The following is a 25,995-nucleotide window of genomic DNA, read 5'->3' as shown; positions in this document are numbered from 1 at the left end:
TTAGAGCTCAAATATACTATTACTTTAGTGACATTACATGATGTTAGGGCATCAATCTAATGAATTAGGATGAATCTGTATATACAAATGTCTATGTGATTCTATGACTGAATATGCAAGATTGGTGATTCTTGTCAGATTTTGCAATATATGCATGATACCGGAAACATATGGTCACTGAATCTTTAAAATCTATGATAATATGACTGAATTAGTGATTCTATCTTTGATTCTATTATATACGTTCGTGTAAATTATATGATGATTCTATTATATGATGATTCTATTGTATATGTATTTTTATGAATGTGTGTGATTCTATGTTTGATTCCGTTGATTTCGTATATATATGTGATTTTATTTGTGATTCCATGGTTTTGGTATGTATATTTTTGAATCTATGTATGACTTTATAGATTTTAATATATGTGTATGATTCCATATTTAATTCTATTGATTTTGTATATATGTGTCATTTTATCTGTGTTTCCAAAACTTTTAAATGTACATTTGTGAATTTATGTCTGATTATATAGAGTTTGCATGTATGTGTATGATGCTATGCTCGATTGTATTGATTTTAGGTGCGATTTTATTGATTTTGATTCTATAGAATTTATGTATTGATCCTATTGAGTTTTTGGTAAAAAAAATTCATGACACATAGACTAGTGAGTTTTTGTTTGGTGGGTAACATCGGTCATGGCATAATTGAGCAAGGAATGCTCATATATGTAAAAGGCATGAAAAATAAGTTCGAAAGAAATATCAAGTATTTTAGGACAATGCTGCATGTTGGCTAGGTCCACATATGATAGATAGGCACCACATATATGGTACTCATGAGCCTATGTTTTTCCATGGACTGCCTATGTGCTTTTTTCCATCGATTCCCTCCACTCCATGTCAATCCTTTGTTGCTGTTGAATAAATCCATGAATACTAGTCAGACTGTTGGTAGTATTGTTGTTGGTATTCAAAGCACTAAGCTGTGTTGGCGATTGATTCTCCTGCTGATCTTAACAACTATTTTTCTCTCTTAACATTCCCTTTCTAATGATTCCTACTTCTCCTAACCTCTTCATTTTCGTCCTCATCCTCATCTAATGATAAATCTTCTGATGAAAAATCTCTACTATTTCCTCTTGACCCTCTTTCTAGTAGGAACAGCCCCAGCCTCGAGCTGCACGCTATTTGCTTTCGTAGTGAAAACTACATAAAGTTCCCCAAAAAATGGACATGGTCGACCACTATCCATATCTGATCTCTGTTTCCCCTGCAGTTAAGTTAATTACCTCAAATTTATAACTCGCAAATCAGGTTTCCAAAACTGATTCCAACATGCCACTTAGATACAATCTATCTCTTATGGACCCTTTGTTCCTAGTGAATACAAATAGGTAACTAATTCACTTCTTCATAGGAGATTTAGAACTAAATTAGGACTTAAATTTTTCTGCAGAAATAGTTTGAGAAACAGATTTAGGAGCCTTGGCATCTGTTAGATATTTTACGATCAAAAGCCACTTGTAGATTGATTGCGGCTTAAGCTCTCCAACCACATTTTGCCCACCTATCGAATAAAAATATTCATGAACTCCCAGAACACGGGTCACGATCAAGTAGTTTGAGTTCATTGGTGATAGCCTTACGACTTAAAAGTTTCAAGGAATGCTAGATAGATTATCATATAAATTTTTGGGAATCTTTGTGTGTTTGGTACTATGATTATCGTTGTTACTTACAAAATTAGTGGATTCTATTCTAATAGCAAGTGGTGCAACTAGACCCTAACTTAAAGAAGAAAACATGGATCAAGAAAATGCTTATGGCTACTAGAATTCTTCAAGAAATTTTCTAGAAAAAAGAAGGATGACTTTGTTTTTCAATGACTTAAACTAAACCAAAGTGATGTCATTACTTAAATTACCAGTTGTAATTCTTTAAATGTATGATTTCATGTTTGATTCTAAATTTTGTGTGTGTGTGGTTGTATATATATGGTTCTATTTATGACTTTACATTTTCAGATATTAGATATGTATTCTAATTATGATTCTAGTGTAAGTGAAGTTTGAATTAGTTGATTCTATTAATGATTCTATTAGCTTCTTTACATTCATCAATTTCATAGACCACAAATGTTGTATTCTCCATAAAACTCTCAACAGGATTGCAAGGGAGCATTGTAGGTGTGACAATTAAGTAATTTACATTCATTTAGTACATAGATCACACCCAAATCAGTAGCCAAGGTGCCCTGATTATCAAAAACATAAACACGTCTGTGTCATCTTAAAGCGAAGAACCAACCTTTCAAGACTTTGAATCATTCAATTTATCTAACGCATGCAACTCTAAGTACCTTTGACATATAGCTCTGAAATTGTTTCGATTCTTTTGCAATTCTCTGACATGAATGCACATGGGTTTTGTTCTGATGGTTTTTCAATATTGTCTTCTTCTTCAACTTTTGTGGTCATCTTTTGTATCTAGACATTACAGATACGGATCTCTTTGTGTGTAGGTTAGGATCCATTCACATTCATGCATTCTTTTGGACGTGCCTATAGAAATGCTTTTATCTAATCCATATATATAAATTATGATATAAATTATCAGTTATAATTTAGTAAGTGTATGATTCCATGTCTGATTCTGAATTTTTTGACTAATAATTTGACTCTTCTTTTACAGATAACTGTGATACTCAAGTCGCGGATTATCTTAGAGAAGACGGTTGAGGATTATGGAGTGAAAGGATTCCTTGAATGCTTTAAGCTAGTTGATTTGGGTTGCTCTTCTAGGCCAAATACTCTCTTGGTTTTAATAATATGATTGTAAATGTTCATGCAATATGCAAAAATAAAAAGCAAGCAACACCCGAAATTCAATTGTTCTTGAATGATCTTGCTGATAATGATTTTAATATCATTTTTAAAATGGTACCTCCACTCCTTTAAAATATGGATAATGAGAGTGGTCATAAATCTGGGAACTCTTTTATATCATGAGTGCCTGGATATTTTTACACTAGACTTTTTCCGAGCAAAAGCATTCACTTAGTTCATTCAATTTTTATAGTTTTCACTGGCTCTCTAAGGCCATCTCTTGCAAATTTCGCAAATTGATAACTTCTTTTGTGGAACAATTATAAAGAAGGGAGCATATATAATAGACTAACAGATAAACTTTACAGGTACCTGACAAGCTAGAGACTAACAAGTTCAAAATATAGATCAGAAATTAGCTATAAAATCTCTTGATTTTTTTGCATTATATTAAAAGAAAAATGATTAAAATTGAGGTAATAAAAAATGAGATATTATATTCAACAATAGCCGTTGTGTTTTTTTTTCGTACTGTTAAAATCACTTCGGATGAGAATCTCGTCCGGAAGAGGAACCCAACTACCCAAGGCACCTTAAAGAGAGGAAAGAGAGGACAGAGAAGTTTAGATTTCCTTGGTATAATTAGACTTCGTTTCACCAAGACAAGATCCTGGCAAGTGAGAAAAATATCCATGACACTTCCCCAGATAAAATTACAAGCTCTCAAGTCTTCATAACCATCAAAATTGATGATGCAAGCCCAATATTATACATCTACACCAGGAAGGATTGAAAATCTAGAATAAATTTGATATAGTAAATAAAAAATAACCAACACAAATAAATAAAAAATGGTAAAATTTGCATTACTTTGTTGTCATGGATACAAATTACAATATTCCACAAATACAATTTGATTTCTTCATTTGTCTGAACTTCTTATATATGAATAGTTAAACATGCTAACTTAGTTGGCAGCCTTCATTTAGTCATCATCTTTGCGATATTCATTAATTTCTTCCAGAATCACTATGAGGGTAACAATGAAGGCAAATGTACATATTTACCACCGCTGACAGGTCATATATCTACACAGCTTCAGCTTGGAGGAGCCTTTCAGTCGGATCCCAATGTATTCTCACCATTGTACGTCATATAGAGAAAGCCGTCCTCGTCCTTGTTCTCTTCAAAGATGGCGGACATAATAGCAGTTGCATACATAATGGCAGCTGCAGGCAAAAAATGCATTAGAGTGTAACAAAACCACACATAAACAAAATATGAATGTCTATTGTTTTATTTTATTATTTCCCGTTAGTGGTAGACTGATCTTAACAAATATGATTATCGCTTTCTTGGCACTTAGCTTACTCCTCTTCTGTACAACCTAGACAAATTGTCCCACAGTTAAAAGAGCAAGAACAAGGTATCTGCAGTTCAGTCTCATAAGTTAAATAAAAACCCCACTTAAAATTACAAGTAATAGTATATGACTGGGATCCTGTGTTAACACAAGTTGTTATATCGTGCACTACAGAGCAAAAAAGAAAAGGAGTTTTATTGTGGAATAAGTTACTTTAAAGAATTATTACTTAATGAACTTTCCAGTGTAGTTCCATGACCTTTCATAACAATCCGAGATCTATCTACTGCATTTCACGTAGACGTCTGAATAGCAATAGCTTTACTGGACCAATTCTGCCCTCCATTGGTAACTTATAAGAACTTAATTGGTTGGATGTTAGTGACAACAAGCTTAATTAGAGCCTTCCACTCTCTAGTGAAATTGAACCAGGTTTGGATAGTTACATAATGCAAAGTACTTGTGAGTCCTCTAGAGCAACATACTAATTTCCTCTTCTTCTTTTTTGTGATTATTCGAGTTCCTAATTGTAGATTCATGTCCTTTTCAGTCATCTATCAAAGAACCAGTTATCTGGATATATCCAACCTTAACTTTTTAGCTCCAAGATGCAATTGCTACATGTGTATGTGATTCTTCTAAGGTCACCACATTAACTTTTTTTTTTTGTAAGGAGGTCACCACACTAACTTACTACTAAAAAATAACGAAAGCCCTTTCCCGGAGAAAGAACGATGGATCATCACCTGGTGATAATTCTATCTGATGGGCACATTAGGTTTTCCAAAGCTTCCACACAAAAAGACGCATCAGGATCTCCCAAGCTTTGGCCTCTGCTTAGAGACACAGAACACAGACAATAATATATGATTAGAGAAAAAAGTGAGGGAAGAAAATGATATGTGGGTACTGATAAGTGGTATTTATACACACTTATAGGCCTTCATTTCCACTTAAATTGGTTGATTGTACTTAAGTGTGTAGTGTCTTTTGATGTGTTTTTATTGTTTTTCTGTGCAGGTCACGAGTTGAGGTGATGAAGTGATTTTCTATCATTTTAGGTTGGTTTTGGTGCATTATTTGCGAGAATAGAGAATTGTGGATTCACCGAGACTTGGGATTTTGTGGGTATATCTTCTACAAACCCTCACGAGAACACACTCGTCCACTAGAGCTATCTAGGGGTTTAAAGGGCTTGTTGCATATGCTAAATGCAACCGTGATCACCTACGGAAGTGGTACTAGGAACGAGGAAGGACATGCACGCGAGAACGGGCTGAAAAACAAAGAATCAAGGCTGTCATCACAGACAGTAGCGCGCCCGCGCTAACCTGTAGCGCGCCCGCGCTACAGCCTGCATCACTAGCGCGCCCGCGCTAGTGTAGCGCGGTGGCGCTCCGCAGAAACTCCCCGGGCCGATTTTTACAGCTTTTCTGATGGATTTTCGCAGCGGTCGAGGCCCGGTTGACGTAGTCAATGCATTTTTATTTCTCGTGTGTAAAAACCCTAGCCTCATAGTCGTAGTTTGAGTAGAGTTTAATATCGTAATCATAGTTTTAGTCTTATTCGAAGCACATTATCAGTTTGTACTAGATCGTTCTTTGCGAGGAAGTGACAGTTTCGAGCAAGATCGTGAACATCAAATCCGTAACGTGTGATCCTTATTATTATTAATTCAAGAATTTTTATTCTATTCAATTCTTGTCTTTTCTTTATCATGCTTTCATTAGAACCCATGATGTCGATTAGTTCGATTATGAACTAACCGCCTTCATGGGATTCTAATGGATTTATCGATGTAGTCTAGTAACGATTATAATTACGTGATTTTGTGACATATGTTGATTGCTTTGCATGAGCCGTGCTTATTCTTCTTAGAAGCGTAGCTAACTTCTAAGTTGTGTGTTAATTCTTTCTGAAGCGAGAGTGGATGATTGAATTTAGAACTATGCCATGTAAACATAGGATTATGTGAATGAAACATAATTTGTGGTAGACTTGAACTATTTTTATCACCCTGTGTAATCACGATAGACGACTTGTTATTAAACCTCTCTGCTTACACTACCGCTATAGAGATATAGGGTCTGAGCTTTGTTGGTGTCCATGAGATTTCTATCTTAATTGTGGATTTTGATTGGTATGATATGTGTGCAACGAGAGTTGGCATGTATTACTTCCGTGTTGTCTGATTAGGATCAACAGTCGCATGTTAATCAGTAATTTCAATTCTAGATGAATTCGATAATGAAGTTAGAATCCCATGTGTTTTCCTATTCTGAATTTGATTAGTAATTTTAATTATTAGTATAAAAAGAACCCAATCCTTGTTAATTGTCTTAGCAGTGATAATTGATCATACATTGTTGTATAGGTGCGTATTCTTAATTCACCAGTCTCTGTGGGATCGAACTTAATATATTACTTGTGATCGCGTACGCTTGCGTGTAGATTTCACCGAACAAGTTTTTGGCGCCGCTGCCGGGGACTCGGTGTTAATTAATTAGTTTACGTACTTGTCATCAGTGTGCATTAAAATTCACTGACTCGGATTCTTTTCTCACTTTTCTTAGTTGTTGTTGTATCTATTGTTTTTGTTTAGTTATTTATAATGTTTCCTTTGCCTCCTTGGGACTTCAGTTCCAAGTGAGGTAGCTTTTACTGCGTTCTTGGCTGTGTTTGTGCTGTTACAGGGTTACAATGGAAGAAGTCGATACCTTTGCACTTCTATCTTCCATAGTTGAGGCATATTCGTCGAAAGCTACAGAGCCGACCTTGTATCCGATGAGTGTCGATGAGATGTCACAAGTTGCCCCTACAACATACAGCTTCTGTCAAGTTTGTGGTGTTCAGGGTCACTATAGTTATGAATGCTCTTATAACCACTTCAACTCTCAGAATACTCAGTCGGGACATGGATATAATTATCAAGAAGGATATGAGTACAATCAGTATTCTAATTCTTATGATCAAGAATGGATGGATCAACCAGATTTCTCTTACATGGACAACAATTTTGGTGATTTCCCATATCATGGTCAACATCAATTTCAAGAACAAAAATTTCAGCAACAATGTTATGAAGAACCTCCAATGCAACAATATGATCAGTTTGAGCAACAGTATTATCAGCCTCAATATGAGCAACCACAATCTCAACAGTATCAATATCCTCAAGTACAAGATCTACAGGTTCCTCAACCCACTGTAGAAGTGCCATCTGATCAAACAAATGAGGTATATGATATGTTGGTAAACATAAACAAGACGCTTAAGGAACTCAAGGCTACACAACTGATGATGGAGGCTCGACTTGAGCGGTTAGCTAGTTCTTTTACTGTCGAACAACCCGATTCTTCTTGTAAGTCTAAATGTAAAGACAACCCTATCTGTTACATAGGGATGATAACTCAACAATAGAACAGGACAAGTAAATAACACTACGCCTGCACCGGAATCGGAAGATACGAAGACAAAGGTTGAAGAAGCCATCTACAGTCTTGAAGGAATAAGTTCACTGGAAGAAGTTCATTAATATGTTCATGCCTCGGTGAAGAATAAGGATTGAAGTATTCAAGATTGTGGAAGCAATGAAGATGTTGTCCAAGTACTCGAAAGATTTCAGTGCAACCCCTGAAGCAAGATATTTCTATATATCTTGGTTGGTTATTTATAATCAACAAACCGAAGCAACATCTAACCCGGAATGACTGATCAAGTATATTATCAAGCAAAGAATTCAAGGGATTATTTCAGTTCGAGTCGTTCGTGAACCAGACCAGTGCACAGGACGTCAGGACGTACGAAAGCATTCAGTGGATTCGATCAACGAATTAATTGATCAAGTCAATCGAGCTCTCCAGAATATGCTGCCAAGGAACTCACTATTATATATATATATATGTTAATTGTGAATTACCTGAATTTAATTAATTCAGGTAATTAATAAACAATTAATAATATATATATATAATAATGCAATTTTGTCTAAGTGCTCAACACTTACACAGGGGAACACAAGGAGTATTGGGCGCCATATTTGACTAAGTCAAAGGCTGAAGGTATTTGTGTCAAGAAGTTTTCTAAGTAAAATTACTACACAGTGGATACAGTGGAACTTCAAAGGCGCAACCTTTGACCAAAGTCAAAGGCGCAACCTTTGACTGGTCAACAGTTGCGACAATTCACTTACTTGGATTTATACTCTAAGTAACATACTGATGCCCTGTGAGGCGCAACTTTTGACTCGAAGTCAAAGTTGGCGCCACACATATACTCTCCCAGGCGCAACCTTGGTTACTTGGATTTTCTCCAAGTACTATAACTACAGTGGCTGCTATGAAGACATTGTGAGGCGCAAGAATTGACTGTCGCATGGTTTGACTTTCTATATACATATATATATATGTTCAAAGCGCAACTTTGTTATATATATATATATATGTATATAGAACCTGCGCTTCCTTCATGCATACATTTGAGTTAGAATTATTTTGATTAATCGAATCCGTCCAGGACGAACTCAAGTCGTCCAGGACGAACTCGTTAACCATGGTTAGTTGTTGGAAAGCCTATAAATAGAGGTTGATAGTTTCATTTGAAACTAACTACACACTTTGTAAAGTGCACACACTACACACATACGAGAGCTTAGATAGAAGATCTGTTTTGATAGGCGTTTGTGTGTAGAGTGTATTGTAGTCTCTGTAGCCAACCTTCGGGTTTGGATTTGTAGCACCCTTCGAGGTATTTATCAATATACAGATATACCTTGGAAAATATTGTGTGTTGGTTTAATATTTTCATATCCTCAGAAACCGACCCAATAAATATCCGGAACACGAAACCCATTACAGGACTGCAATTTATTTATCCGCAAGATTCGAAAGAATTTTAAATTGTAGTGAGTATCGTATTCAACCCCCCCCTTCTACGATACTTTGGACCTAACAATTGGTATCAGAGCGAGGTTGATTGATATACAAATCAGGATCCTAATCGTACGGAAAATCAAGAACCTAGCTTTTGATATTTGATTAGGGGAAATGTTCTTCCGGTTTGTGTTGCTGAATTTGTCCGTAGGCCTAAGCAAGGATTATCTGTTGGATACTGAACTTTGGACCAGGACTTATAAATTTATATTTTAAATTTTAATAAGTTTATTTTATAAATTTGATTTAATTTATTTTAAACTTATTAATTGAGTTTATTATGAATTAATTAAATTTATTTTATGAACTTAATTAAATTTATTTTATAAACCTTATGAAATTCATTTAATAAATTTGTTCAGATTTATTTTAGACTTGTAAAGTTTACTCTTAGACTTTATTAAGTTTATCATAAATTTTATAAATTTATTATTTAAATTTTTATAGTTTATAATTTATATTTAAGTTAAAATATAAAATATAAATTTAAGAGGATTTAACTGATTATGGATATAAGTTCAAGTTCAAGGGTTCAATTTAGTTTGTTCTGGAAGCTATGATTTAATTGGAGACGAGACACTTGAATATTTTCAAAAATTAAATTTATCTAATAAATTTTAATATATTTACTAAATGAATTTGAAATAAATTTATTCTAAACTTATTCAGTTTATTATGAATTTATTTGAATTTATTTTTTAAATATAATTAAATTTACTTTATAGATTTAACTAAGTTTATTTTATACTTTATTTTCTTTCATCTTTTAAAACTTAATTTTAAAATTTATTTTCTTTATAATTTAAACTTAGTTTAAATAATCAAGTGTCCCGTAACCTTTTTAATTATTCTACTCCAAGACAAATCAAATTGACATTTAGTTGAGACAGATCAGGCTGACAGATTACAAGACAAACATCGGGCTTTCAAATACCAGATTCTCAGAAGCGGTAATGGAAGTACATTGATGACCCAATCCAATTGATTTCTCAAAGGATTATTAGAAGCAGTTTTCTATGTTCGACAAAGCTGATTGTGATTCGAAGAAGATTCTATTGAAGACTGATTGGACACTACTGATAGTGAATTTTGAAGAAGATACTTCAGGCCTTGATCTGAGTAATTACTCCTACTTGATTATCAGATCACCAGATCAGGATGGGAATTTGCTACATATGCAGTGAAGCATCTTTCCAGGGCTCGGAATGTCAACTTTGAATGGCACCACTGGTAGTAGGAAAAGAGAAGTTTTTGCAGACGAATCTTCAAGGGATTTCAATCTAACTCAGTGATTCAGGGATATACAATTACACAGTGAATTGTATCAATGCTAAATCCATCCAGAATCAACTGAACCAAAGACAGAGAACTGTGGAGGTTTAAGGATATAATTATCGAGTTACTACCGTACCAAATCAGTTTCGTGCATTAATGTCAAAACCTTAGGATTGAACAGAAGAGTTTGTAACTGCTGAATTTGAGGAAGCTCAAGTCGACGAAAGTTAACACTTTTGAAGAATGTGAGGACAGAACTTCAAGGATTGGCATAACACTGTCTGAGAGGTTTAGTCATGTCAGATTCAGATGGAATCCATTGGTTTCAAGTGGAGACTCTTCGGGGTTTAGTTCGACAGGTTGTTTGAAAACTGAGTTGGTAAGTACACACAATATTGATTGGTATCTTTAGCAAAGAAGGTTGCTATACATATTGAAGCCTCGACAAACAAGGATGATAGGGCTTGTCTGAAATTCAAGTGGATGTTTTGAAAGAAGCATCACAACAAGTTCTTATGCTACATAAGGAAAGGTGTGAGATGGATCAATTGCTAATGAGAAGGATGATTATGGTTATCTGGCTATCCTAGCATTCTCTGAAGATGACTCACCTCGCACTTCTCAGGTACAAATTCTTTCTAACTATGCAATACTTATTTCTTTATATTTAAAGCATGTTATAAATCTCTGAGTAGAATTGTTTAACACACAAGCACAAGCATGATAGCATCACAATAGATAATGTTGAACTAGTATGCTAGATCACTGTTCTGGTAACTAGGATTGATGATAATCTTGTGCATGTGTCTTTAGCAGATTCTTAACATGTGTATGAATATTTAGGATTCGATTATTTGCAATGGTGAGATTAGAAGCTTTCCTTTGGAACACGACTCTTAGTTTTAGGGGTTATGATCCTAGCATGAATAACTTTGTTAAAACACTTTGTTTCAGATTCCCTAGTACAATTAGACTTGCTTATTTATCTGAATTGTTTGTTAAGGAATTTATTTGTTCTATGATGGAATGTCTACCTTGTGTCAGTAGAAATTTTAGAACTTCATGTTAGATCTAACACTGACTTAGGTAATAGAGATAGTATAATCCCGTATAACAACAGATTGGGATTAATCCTTATGCTCTTAGAAGATTATTGAATATATGTAATTCTACTTGCTACCTGTTGCACTTGTGTTAATTGGTTTAAGTAGAGAGTACTGAATCTTCTGAATTGCATAACTTCCTGTCTTGCTCTTGTCTTATCTTTGATTGTTTGCCATGTGTATTCAACATCATGTCTGCTTATTTTCATGTCTTGAATGCATGTCTTTGTACTTGCATTGATTTTAGAAAAGCATGTTTGAGAATCACATTAGGGCAATGTCTAAATAAGAATTAGCATGTTAAGGTTGCTTCTGTTATTACCACTGTTAAAGAAAAATCTCTAATCCATCCGGACCCAGTTATGATTGGGGACCATAGAACTCTTTCCATTTGTGATTGCAGGTTACATATGTTCCATATGATTTTTGGTGCACTCTGTTTGCTGAGTAGCCGAAATCATATATTCACCAAAAGTACCCTGTTAGCAAATGTGATCATGTGAGCAGTTCCGTCAATAATCTTTGAAAGATGACAACAAAGATTCTCTTGCGGGACATGCTTGTTTTCCTAGAATGTCATCATGGAAGCATATCTTTCTTGGAAGAGTCAAAGCACACAAATTCCTAGTATCAAACGGTTCTCTGACAAAGGACATTATGTCAGTTCATGGAATAGTGTTTTATCTTAAATCAAGAAGGATGTGAATTTTGCTCGTAGCTAATATGGAACTTCAACTGAAGATGGAGTGAGCTGTTTTGATAGTGAAGCCTCATCAGATGAGTATTAGCTATGGCACTTGAAGCTCTCGCACTTGTATGTCAAAACAAGGAGCTCTTTCTATTCGTAAGAAGAGAATTGGTGAGAGGACTACCTCATCTGGAATTCAATATGGATGAAGCTCATGAGGTATGTCAATAGGGAAGTCGAAGGAGCATCGCACAGAAGCAAAGATATGACTAACATTACTGAGCCTCTTCAGATGATACGTATGGATTTCTACGGATCAGCTAATGTCATGTCTGCAAACAAAGCTAGATATCTTTTTGCGATGATCATTGACTCCTCTAGATTCTTTCGTGTTGTTCGTATGTGTTCGAAGGACGAGACGTCACAAATGAAGGTTGATCAAGATGAACCCTGATCATTGATAAATCCAGAAAGACACCATTTTTGCCAGTGGCCAATCAGAAGCAAACACTAACTCTTGGTATGTGTTTGGAGGAAAATGCCTCTTTACAAGTCTTGCATTTGAAGATCAAAGAATATTTTCCTCGGCTACCCTATGGAGTCTGCAGTCTACAGGGTGATTGTGATTAATCAACAGAAGGTGATTGTAAGTCTGGACAAGAGATTGAACGACACTTTGCTCCAAGCTGTTAAAGGTGATATTATTGGTTTAATAATGATTTAGATCCAAGCAGAATCTCTTTGCAAGGATAAGGATTATTAAAGAAATCCCAGCAACAGCTTAGGGGGAGCATTTGGTGGATCCACTAGTCAAACTCAACACCAAATTGAAGATGAACAGGACATATCAAGAACGTATCTGCTTAGACAAAGGGTTTGAAATCAATATCATTCTCGGGTTCTAGTTCTTAAATGTTCCTAATGGTGAAGTGAAGACTAGGAGAGCTATGGTGAAAGGATGTTATTTCTTTGGGTTTCAATCTGAAGTGAAACTTGGGGAAGATTCAAAAGCTCTTAATGGGATCCAGATTGAGTGATTGCACAGCAAGATGATCTCAGTCAGTTTGAAAGCAGATTATGCGGAGTCTGATACCCTGACCTAATGACAATTCAGTACTTAGTATTTGTCGGGTATTTAGATTCCAACTGGATGTTTTTGGCTCTGTTACGAGGGACAAGCCAATTTGGTTGCTTAGAGTTATTACAAAGGAGAAGGTTATGAAGATGATGGAAATAGAATCTTCAAGTTCAGGACTCTACAACTTAGGGGACTCAACGACCTTCATGATTTAACTAAAGCACCATTGACGAGACTCGGGTTCAGGATATTACAGTGAGCTAGAAGATGAAGATTCATACAATATTTCAAGGACTTTGCAGTTGCAGATCCAACGGAATGTGTATACCTATTTCTTCACCAGCTCTCTATGAGTTGCTATCCAATACCTGATGATCGTCACAGACATGGTATGACTTCTGACTAGCATATTATCTTAATATCTGTTTGCTAGAGTCATATTTGGTATCCAAATTATTACCTCTCATGATACAAGGCACACACAATACAACTATCTGTGCTGTAATACCATGATTATATTATATGTGGACTAACGTCACTTGTGCAAGATAATTGCTAAGTGAATGCAGATTAGTGATATGATGAGTTTGTTGGAAAGTTGCAATTTTTTATGGTCTACTAGTTAGCCTAAAGAATGATGGCAATAAAAGGAAGTCAAGGATCTTTTGAATATGCGCATTTTGGAAGATTCTAGACCTGCCAAGACTTAAGCCAACAACCACTGAACTTGATCAGTACAAGAAAGGTACATCAACTGAAATGTCAAGTCTTAGAGGTATTCAACTCATCACTTTACTTAACTGCAAAATGGTCACATGTTATATTTTCTCTATGTCAATGTTCATGGTTCTGAGTGGATTTTGGAGAATCTATCCATTTAGTTGTTAAGAGGTTTATAGTTATTTTTGGGGATTGCCTAATCTATTGGAATGGTACCCTAAAGATACTGTGCTTAACCTGTACAACTACATAGATATTGTTTTACAGATTGTCAGAAAGACAGGGGATTTATTATCTCGTGAAGCTGTCATTCGTGGAATGAGGTTGATTTCTTGTTAGAATGAGAAGATGTCAAGAACAAGGAAATAACTCCATTTCCAGCAACTCTGTGAAGCATTCTCTACTCCTTGGAATCTAAGGATCTTGCTATTGGAACCTCAGGACCTACTGCCCGATCTAGTGCTCGTTGACATAAGGTATTACTTCTTTCATGAGCATGTCTATCGTATTTCTTGAATGAATTCATGAGTATTAAATTGTCTATACATAGGACTTGTGAATTTATTTAAAATCCAGTACCTCGTGCTTTTTGCTATTCTATGTGATTGCCATGTTTATTGCTTTGCATGCTTAGATGGTGATTATATGTTTTAGCATGAGCGTTTGTTATTTCAATTATTTAAATTATGTTGCATGACAATTAAGTGACTTATTTGTTCATGATTTAAATGATTAGAGATGACATGAAGCATGACTTAATTATGTTATTTTTCTTGATCTATACCTCTTTAACAATTGGTATCTAGTAGAGAAACTTTGTCATAATCTAGTCGTGATATATTTGTATTTGTGAACATACTTAGGATTATTTTCTAGGTTGAATTCATTTTTATAGGTATAAAATCTGAAGCATGACTTATTTGTTTCTAGACTTGTGACTTGTATCAGTAATTGGTATGTGGTTAGAATCTAGTTAGAATTTAGTCATGATTTACTAGTATTTGTGGAGTTACTTAGATTCTCTCTAGGCTGAATCCATTTGTATTAGTGTATATACTTGAAGCATAACTATTTGTGTTGGATATTTGATGATTTATTAATTGATATTTTATTTCATGTCTAGCTGCATATAGTTGTGATACTTTTAGTGTTAGTGATATTTTTGCATGCTTATATGTAGATCACTAATATTAATTGTTAATATTTTCTGCGAGGAGTTGTGTGAGTTTACTTGTACTTAAATGCTTACATGTATAGGACTTATGAACTTTTCTTCAACTTTCCCTCGGGCTTACGAATATCTTTGTATGATTGTCATGATTTTAGTTGTTATATGCTGATCTGATAATTATATGATATTGCGTAAGTAATTATTATTTTATCTTAGTTAAATTGTGATCCATGACAATTATATGCTTATTTGTTTCATGATTGACTTTGATAGAATAAAAGAAGCATGATTAATTCACGTTTTGAAATATTTAATTGGTATCTCTTTTTGATGCTTTATTGATGTTTTATTTGTGAATTGATTGTGATGTATTGGCACGGGTGAAATATTGTTGCATATTTCTTAAAACCACTAGTGCTAATATATTTTAGGTGTTTAATATTCTGAGTACAAGGGAGACAACCATAATCTTTATTCTGTCTCATATTTATGTTCTGGAGTGGTGAGTTTCTTCAAAGAAATTTTCTTATCATTTGATTTCAACAATTGGTATCCTCTACTCTATTTCATAAATATTTCTTAGAATACTTTGCATCTATACATGTAGCGTCATAGGACGAGACATTGATTATCTTGTATTTGTGTACTTGGTGATCTTTGTCACTTGCAACGTCTGTTTTGACGATGTGCTAGTATGAGGCCTTTTCACTAATTATTTTGGTGAGTGCTTTATACACTGTAGCGCATAAATTTTCTTTTTCCCTTTTTAAAAATTGTAGTGAGAAACAGGAGTCTGTGTCTTTTTCAAAGACAAGTTCATTTAAAACTTTTATGCATAGATTCAGACTCTCGTACTCAAACAAGTTTTTAATGGAAAACTTTGATTCTTTCATCGGTTGTGATTGTCATTCTTTATGAAAATCATTTTTACAATCACAACTGATTCATTTTTCCTCAAAAGATTAAATGCAATTGCTTTCATTCAAAATCATAGATTTTCTAAAATGCATTTATATCTCTTTCTGTTCTTCGGAACTTAATCAGCTTCTTGGCTTTCCTAGATAGTCATAAGGTTGAAAACCAACAATCTTTATCCCAGACTATAAAACCAAATTCAGAACACATCCCGACTTTTCCCCTGGAGTAATAAGGAACTTATTAGACTAGAGGTCAATAAGGGAGAAACTGTACTCGTTGCAGCAAATAAGGATGTGAGGGATAGTGTACCCACAGCTCTACCTCTCAAGGAGAAAAGGTGTTTTCAAACTTGAGGTAACTGTTGCTCATCTGTATTCTCCCAAAAGAATATAGAGCTGAAAAGGCAATAAAACAGTCTCTGGAATCATTCTCTCAACAGGATGAGTCCATTGAAATTCGCTCGTCAGCCAGAGCATCTTGTATTGAGTCAAGCACATCATCAGTAACCACTCTGATGAAGAGCCTAAACAAAAATCTTATGGACACAATACAAGAGAGTGCACAGTAAGGTTAAAGGTTTTGTTCTAGAAGCAACTTCTTCATTTACCATTTTACGGTAGATAAGATGGTTGATGCCTTTACAGGTGTAAGGAGGAAACGAGGATCTCAATTGCCAAATCTTCAGGATTCTCGTCTCCCTCCCCAGATAAGAACAGATCTGGATCCAATCGGAATGGATTTCCTATTTATAGGAGATCGGCAACTCTCTGACTATGAGTCAATTTATTGATGAGTCAGTTGAGGATCGGGGATTTACGAAACCCCATTGCACCGCCAGTGACCTCTCTTGAAGGGGCTATGGTGATTTTCTCATGCAGGTACAGAAGACCATACTTTGAGTGCTGAGAGAAACACTGTGAGCCAAACACTGAGAGTTAAACACTTGGTGAGATTCTGAGAAGGACCAGTGAGATATCAGAATGAGAAATATGTGAGCATGAGTGAGTGCAAACACATAGGATATTGAGAAGAGTGAAACACTTGTGAGGTACATATAATAATAATTGGTATTGAAAGCTCACAAGTTGTTGAAAGAATTGACGGAAGCAACTACGGTTCATTCCATTTCACGTTGTGAACCTATGGTTGATGATTCTCTTGAATCAAGTGTCTTCACAGACATTGAGGAGGACTTAGGCCTTTGCCATAATTAAGCCTTTGTCTAACCTCCCAGAGCAAACAACTCTGGATCCTTAATTGGATAAGCCACTTAGTGGTTGGCAACTTGTGGACCATGATTCGGATTTATCTGATGCGTCTACAGGGACTGGGAATTACGAACTCCCATTGCACCACCGGTGACCCCCTTTAAGGGTGGCTAAGGTGATTTTATTGCAGGTACTCAGCATTTTGGAAGCTTAGTATTTGTGTGGAGGGATACACTTACAGAACTCGTGAGTGACACCCTTACCCAGAAACCGAGAGAAAATTGAGTGTCGAGTGATACACCTGCAGAACATTTAGTGAGATAACCACTGATTACCAAATTTATACCTAAAGGCAAAGTGGATACTTTCACTGAAATGTTCGACTGACTGCCGTTGGAGCCATGTTGAAGATGTTATCGAAACCTTACCAGGGATCTAACAATTGGTATTGCGACCTAACAATATCGGGAAGCTTTAGCATTTGGTAACACCAAAGGGACACGATTGTCAGATTTTACTCATTACTTTTCCGTTTGGAACCTATTCTTTCAGCATAGGGACCAACCCAATCAAAGTAAACCCTTCTTCTGAACTCTTTCTTCGACCCCAGCTTTAGCGTTGTGTAGTTCTCTATGGGGAGATTATCTTTTGGTACAGGAAGTATTGTACACATTCCTTGACCATATTTGATACCACATATCCTCGGAGGATTCCACAACTAAGGGGGAGAATATATTTAGGGGGAGAATATATGAAAGGGGGAAGAAAAAGTAAGTTAGCTTTCTTCTGTTGTCTACAACTAAGGGGGAGTAAACTACTCTTTAGCTGTGTAATACGGAGGAGGAGATTCATTCTTCAACTACGGAGGAGGATTGATCTTTCATCTAAGGGGAGATAGCTACTTATCACCAAGGGGAACCTGATCAAGGTAACGGGAGGAGAAGTATAAGGTGATACATTTATTCTTCAGTAAGTGGTAGAAAGGAACTTATTCATTACCACTGAAGAATTCAATGAAGCTGCTGATTGTTCTTTGCATAATGGAATGTTTTGAATTCTCTTCAAGACAGACTATGAGGATTATCTGGCAGGTAAGCAAGAACCAGAGAAATAAAGGTGATATGCACATTTGTTATTTCTATTCATGAAATCTGGAAATGTATTATATGATCCAGAAACTTTGTAGCATTATTTACTAGTCCAGGATTTTACTTTTTCTAGTGTTAGTTGAGTTATCCTCCAGAGGATTTGCTTGTTATGATTAACAAACAAATAGGGGGAGATTGTAAGTCTAAATGTAAAGACAACCCTATCTGTTACATAGGGATGATAACTCAACAATAGAACAGGACAAGTAAATAACACTACGCCTGCACCGGAATCGGAAGATACGAAGACAAAGGTTGAAGAAGCCATCTACAGTCTTGAAGGAATAAGTTCACTGGAAGAAGTTCATTAATATGTTCATGCCTCGGTGAAGAATAAGGATTGAAGTATTCAAGATTGTGGAAGCAATGAAGATGTTGTCCAAGTACTCGAAAGATTTCAGTGCAACCCCTGAAGCAAGATATTTCTATATATCTTGGTTGGTTATTTATAATCAACAAACCGAAGCAACATCTAACCCGGAATGACTGATCAAGTATATTATCAAGCAAAGAATTCAAGGGATTATTTCAGTTCGAGTCGTTCGTGAACCAGACCAGTGCACAGGACGTCAGGACGTACGAAAGCATTCAGTGGATTCGATCAACGAATTAATTGATCAAGTCAATCGAGCTCTCCAGAATATGCTGCCAAGGAACTCACTATTATATATATATATATGTTAATTGTGAATTACCTGAATTTAATTAATTCAGGTAATTAATAAACAATTAATAATATATATATATAATAATGCAATTTTGTCTAAGTGCTCAACACTTACACAGGGGAACACAAGGAGTATTGGGCGCCATATTTGACTAAGTCAAAGGCTGAAGGTATTTGTGTCAAGAAGTTTTCTAAGTAAAATTACTACACAGTGGATACAGTGGAACTTCAAAGGCGCAACCTTTGACCAAAGTCAAAGGCGCAACCTTTGACTGGTCAACAGTTGCGACAATTCACTTACTTGGATTTATACTCTAAGTAACATACTGATGCCCTGTGAGGCGCAACTTTTGACTCGAAGTCAAAGTTGGCGCCACACATATACTCTCCCAGGCGCAACCTTGGTTACTTGGATTTTCTCCAAGTACTATAACTACAGTGGCTGCTATGAAGACATTGTGAGGCGCAAGAATTGACTGTCGCATGGTTTGACTTTCTATATACATATATATATATGTTCAAAGCGCAACTTTGTTATATATATATATATATGTATATAGAACCTGCGCTTCCTTCATGCATACATTTGAGTTAGAATTATTTTGATTAATCGAATCCGTCCAGGACGAACTCAAGTCGTCCAGGACGAACTCGTTAACCATGGTTAGTTGTTGGAAAGCCTATAAATAGAGGTTGATAGTTTCATTTGAAACTAACTACACACTTTGTAAAGTGCACACACTACACACATACGAGAGCTTAGATAGAAGATCTGTTTTGATAGGCGTTTGTGTGTAGAGTGTATTGTAGTCTCTGTAGCCAACCTTCGGGTTTGGATTTGTAGCACCCTTCGAGGTATTTATCAATATACAGATATACCTTGGAAAATATTGTGTGTTGGTTTAATATTTTCATATCCTCAGAAACCGACCCAATAAATATCCGGAACACGAAACCCATTACAGGACTGCAATTTATTTATCCGCAAGATTCGAAAGAATTTTAAATTGTAGTGAGTATCGTATTCAACCCCCCCCTTCTACGATACTTTGGACCTAACACTTCTCCACTTATAGCCACCCAAGTTGAAGATGACATAAATGCTACCATTCTTACAAATGATGGAGATTGTGATAGTTTTTCGACCTGGGATGATGATGTGCCTATTAATAAAGATGAAGATCGTGTCGCTGACGGCAAAATCGATGAAGTTGTTGTTATGGACCGTGTGGGCGATGATGAGGTGCATGAAAAAAGCAATATCGAGTTGATCGTAGTTTCTCCTACACCAGGTGTGCTTGAATTACATTTCCTAAAGGGGATTAGCTCAATCAAGGTTGCTCCATGTTCTGATATTGAAAATTTGGCTTTCAATCCAACCTCTACCCCTATACTTGAGATTATATGTTTTAAAGCTGACATGATGATTGTCCAAGATGATCTTACACAAAATCTGGTGGGTTATCCAGTCCAAAAGGCTCTTACACTTCAACTCTTGGAAAAAGAGGATAGCAATTTCATCTCTTTATTCAGTGACATGAAAGGCCAAGAAGTTCTTATGACTCCTGTGAAAGTGAAGAGTTCTGAAAAACCACCACCCGAGCCTCCACCTTGTGTGAAAGTCGAAGGAGTTCGGTCCTTTAATGGATGTGAATTTTTTCGTTGTTTTATCACAAAGTTCTCTGAAAGTATAAATGTCGATCAATGGTTACTTCTTGAAGTGACAATTAAGTTTACTAACGTTTGTTTGGAGACTTTCTACAGGACAAAGACAATATTTGATGCTCTTGATTTTATTTGTGGTGGCGAGATTTTGTTTGAGAAAGTGAATACCCCATTTCTTAAACCTAAGCAATATCCTCCACCGGATTCACCTCCGGCAGAGGAGGGGGAGGACTCCGATTAGGTACGTGTTCGCTCTAGCCTTTTTACCGCTTTCAATGGGGACATTGAAAATTTTAAGTTTGGGGGTGGTAATCTAAGGAAGAGCATGTTATTGTAATTTTGTTTATTATTGCATGTGTTAGTTAGTTCATGTAGTTCACGTTTATTTTATTTTGCTTTGATTATTTCTCACATTTTTTTTTATTTTTCTCATTTTTTTATTTTACATGTTTAGTGGTAATTGTCGTAGTTAGTATCACGAGCATTTGCATGAATTATGAAGTTAAGCCAAGTTAATTGCCTATGATGAGTTATGTGCGTAGTTCTTGATTAGTAGTTTCAATTGCAATGCTAGGTTAGTACTTGGAAATTGCTTGTGTTGGAAATTGTAATTCACATATGTTCTTGAGATAGGATTTAGACGAAATTCCATGAATTCTAGGATTGAATTGAACACCCTTCAGCTTAGGTCTGTAAATCTTAAGTTTGGGGGAACTGAGGAGTAGATATACCTTTCTAAAAAAAAAAAAAAAAAAAAAAAATAGTAGTAAATAAATTCACTAAAAAAAAAATAAGTGGTAGAATTAACTAGGTTGAGCTCATTAGTACTCGAGTAATTAAGTCTGAGGGGACTTTGTGCCTAACAACCTAAAGCCCTTCGTGGTTTGGGATTGTTGACCCAACGCTCGCTACATGGGTACTAGTGCATAAATCTTTAGGGATCTCAACCATTGCACGGTTAAATAAACCACTAGAATAAAGTGAATAATTGGTGTGTGAAGTCTTGTGGTGTTCGTAACGCATTTACACTGCGAAGCGCTCTGACCTTAGACCGAGCAATTAATCACCAATAAAAAGAGACAAAAAAGAAAAAAATAATATAGTGAATAAAATAGAAGGGTGTGGACATTCTTTGTGACCTTGGCTTTTAGTTGGACTTGAGTGACGGGGTGTTAGTTTAGACTTTTTACGATTCTTGATTGGGATTCTGTGGGAGTAGTAGTTTTTGTCTTGTCTCAATAAAAGAGCATGCTTGCACACACGGGCACTCCACACTTGTAAATAGAAGAGTAATTGACTTAGTAGCGAGAGAGATGAAATTCGAGAACATTAGCACAATCTGAGGTATTATAATTGGCAAGGCAATTATTTCATAGTTCACTCATTCATCACGTAGTTGCATTCATGCATTGCATTGTATTATTGTTAGTGTCGTTGACGCTTGAGGACAAGCATCAGTTTAAGTTTGGGGGTGTGATAAGTGGTATTTATACACACTTATAGGCCTTCATTTCCACTTAAATTGGTTGATTGTACTTAAGTGTGTAGTGTCTTTTGATGTGTTTTTATTGTTTTTCTGTGCAGGTCACGAGTTGAGGTGATGAAGTGATTTTCTATCATTTTAGGTTGGTTTTGGTGCATTATTTGCGAGAATAGAGAATTGTGGATTCACCGAGACTTGGGATTTTGTGGGTATATCTTCTACAAACCCTCACGAGAACACACTCGTCCACTAGAGCTATCTAGGGGTTTAAAGGGCTTGTTGCATATGCTAAATGCAACCGTGATCACCTACGGAAGTGGTACTAGGAACGAGGAAGGACATGCACGCGAGAACGGGCTGAAAAACAAAGAATCAAGGCTGTCATCACAGACAGTAGCGCGCCCGCGCTAACCTGTAGCGCGCCCGCGCTACAGCCTGCATCACTAGCGCGCCCGCGCTAGTGTAGCGCGGTGGCGCTCCGCAGAAACTCCCCGGGCCGATTTTTACAGCTTTTCTGATGGATTTTCGCAGCGGTCGAGGCCCGGTTGACGTAGTCAATGCATTTTTATTTCTCGTGTGTAAAAACCCTAGCCTCATAGTCGTAGTTTGAGTAGAGTTTAATATCGTAATCATAGTTTTAGTCTTATTCGAAGCACATTATCAGTTTGTACTAGATCGTTCTTTGCGAGGAAGTGACAGTTTCGAGCAAGATCGTGAACATCAAATCTGTAACGTGTGATCCTTATTATTATTAATTCAAGAATTTTTATTCTATTCAATTCTTGTCTTTTCTTTATCATGCTTTCATTAGAACCCATGATGTCGATTAGTTCGATTATGAACTAACCGCCTTCATGGGATTCTAATGGATTTATCGATGTAGTCTAGTAACGATTATAATTACGTGATTTTGTGACATATGTTGATTGCTTTGCATGAGCCGTGCTTATTCTTCTTAGAAGCGTAGCTAACTTCTAAGTTGTGTGTTAATTCTTTCTGAAGCGAGAGTGGATGATTGAATTTAGAACTATGCCATGTAAACATAGGATTATGTGAATGAAACATAATTTGTGGTAGACTTGAACTATTTTTATCACCCTGTGTAATCACGATAGACGACTTGTTATTAAACCTCTCTGCTTACACTACCGCTATAGAGATATAGGGTCTGAGCTTTGTTGGTGTCCATGAGATTTCTATCTTAATTGTGGATTTTGATTGGTATGATATGTGTGCAACGAGAGTTGGCATGTATTACTTCCGTGTTGTCTGATTAGGATCAACAGTCGCATGTTAATCAGTAATTTCAATTCTAGATGAATTCGATAATGAAGTTAGAATCCCATGTGTTTTCCTATTCTGAATTTGATTAGTAATTTTAATTATTAGTATAAAAAGAACCCAATCCTTGTTAATTGTCTTAGCAGTGATAATTGATCATACATTGTTGTATAGGTGCGTATTCTTAATTCACCAGTCTCTGTGGGATCGAACTTAATATATTACTTGTGATCGCGTACGCTTGCGTGTAGATTTCACCGAACAGGTACACTGTCACGAGACATTTGTCCTTTCCAAACACAATGTTAGTAATACTATGCACCTTGCGCATCTGCCCAAATGTCATAATTTCCGACTCAATACACTACTAAAACAAGATTGATTAATATAGACTAGTAGAATCAACTATTGAGAGACGCTATAATTCATTTGAGAATACCTGGGCTATGACACATTAGAAGAATTCCCGGCATAGATGGTACATGCTTTCTCGAACCAGCTGCCTTTGATTTTGAAATCATAGTGACGTTCAAAGGTGTTAGATGCCAAGAAGACTTCCAATTCAGTTTTAAGTTGAAGGATGTCTGACTTCTTTACAATGAAGAGTATGTTGTGAGAGTCTGTTCTATTCCCTCTATAAACTTCCCATCTCCTGTGTAGACTTAAAACCTAAAGGGGCGAATTTGTGTCAATAAGAAAAGAATGCATCCATTGATAGACTAACATAAACTCACTAAAATAGTGAAAACCATGCAAATAAGTCAATTGGAATATACAATGTGCTCCCGTATGCCAATTGCCATCTCCAAAGTCCCCTTAATTTTTCTCTTTCTGGATGAATATGTTGGATGTTGCAAAGCGCACCAATGCCTATTGTGGAGAGTAGTGAGCTTGCTAGCATGACATTAGAGTACAAGAGGCGGTGTATGAGGGACAATGTGCTAGACTCCCTAACTTCTGTCATAGGAAATGGACTTGGGGAATTGCTACTTTTGGTCAAGTTGAGTGCCAACATCTCCTTCGCTCAAGGATAGGGCTGAAATTGTTAAGGGGGTAACTGAGTGGAGGCCTAAACGTTCCTATAGAATTGGAAGCTTTGTCCAGCTTCTAGCAGAGCACTTAGTTAAATCCGAAATATGGAAGCTTTTTTTTTTTGCATCGTACAGAGCGTTTAGTGCAAATTTGACAATCATATTGTACTGCTTTTGTAATGGCCACTAAATTCGATTCCTTGTCTTACAAGTCCTACATGTTTCCCATATATATAAATATTCAATTCATTTTATGGTTTTTATTTCTTTTTATTTTTGGAGAACTAGAGAGAATCAGGACCAGATTGTAATTTACAGAAGCTTTTTATCTCAGTCACTCGAATCAAGCTGGTTTTCATTATAGAATGTCACAATTATTTATTAACAGTGTTTGTAATATCATAAAATGTATAACATATTTTGTACAATCCAAAATAGAATCTAACATAGAATCATACTAATTGCAACATATTTTTACCAAAATATCATCAAAAAATCATAAAATCTAACATGGAATCATACTATTTGCAACAAATATAAACATAAAACTAGAGAAAAAAAGTAATTATATAACATATTTTGTACAATGCAAAATGGAATCTAACATATAATCATACTAATTGCAACATATTTTCACCATAATTTCATCAAAAATATCATAGAATTTAAATTGGAATCATATTATTTGCAACAAATATAAACACAAAACTAGAGCAGAAAAAAAAATATAACATATTTTGTACAATCAAACATAAAATCAAAAAATTCATTATATTAACTAGCCTGCAGCTATACAAAAACATAACAAAATATAAATATAGAATCTAACTCATAATCCAAATTTCATCCAAAACTATCATAGATTCTGACATGGAATCATACTGATTTAAACGAAAATAAAGATAAAACTATGACAAAACAGTAATCCATAACATATGTGGTAGAATCAATGATACCTGATGTGTATTTAGTGATATCATTAACATTGACTCTGGAAGTAGGCAACAAAGCTTGATTTGAAGAATAAGACGTGATGAAAAATCAAAATTCCACCTTAATTGCAATTACAGAGTGAAGATGAGATGAAGATCCTAGACAGAGATCAAGACGAAGAAGAAATCAAGCCGAGACGGAGAAGAGATCGAGCTCGAGTCTCTAGATTATGGATTTGATGTATAATGTCAATTGTAAACACGGTTATAACAGAGACCGTTGGATCCGATATAAAATAAACGGTCAAGATCTTTTTTAGGTGTTCTGTGATGTTCTTTTTTTAAGGATGTTTTTTTTAGCAATGCCCTATATTATATATATATATATATATATATTGTTGCACTCCACACAGAACACTTTAGAAAAAGAACAACACAGAACACTGTCGTAACACTTCATTTTTCACAAATAATTATTTGTTAAGGTTATAACTACATAGCT

At 35.6% G+C, this 25,995-nt stretch overlaps 1 long non-coding RNA gene across 1 annotated transcript; it reads right to left on the bottom strand.

The window, feature by feature from the left end:
- Positions 1–3,672: 3,672 nt before the first annotated feature.
- LOC108212218 (uncharacterized) lies at positions 3,673–25,739 on the bottom strand. The gene is made up of 4 exons (XR_010289778.1): positions 25,518–25,739; positions 23,970–24,199; positions 4,941–5,027; positions 3,673–4,060 (listed from the first exon to the last, which is right to left on the bottom strand). It is a non-coding gene; the product is annotated as an uncharacterized LOC108212218 (long non-coding RNA).
- Between the last annotated feature and the right edge of the window lie 256 nt (positions 25,740–25,995).

This window comes from Daucus carota, chromosome 3, assembly GCF_001625215.2.
Source record: "Daucus carota subsp. sativus chromosome 3, DH1 v3.0, whole genome shotgun sequence".
Classification (NCBI taxonomy): Eukaryota; Viridiplantae; Streptophyta; class Magnoliopsida; order Apiales; family Apiaceae; genus Daucus; species Daucus carota.
This window is presented reverse-complemented; position numbering and strand designations above follow the sequence as displayed.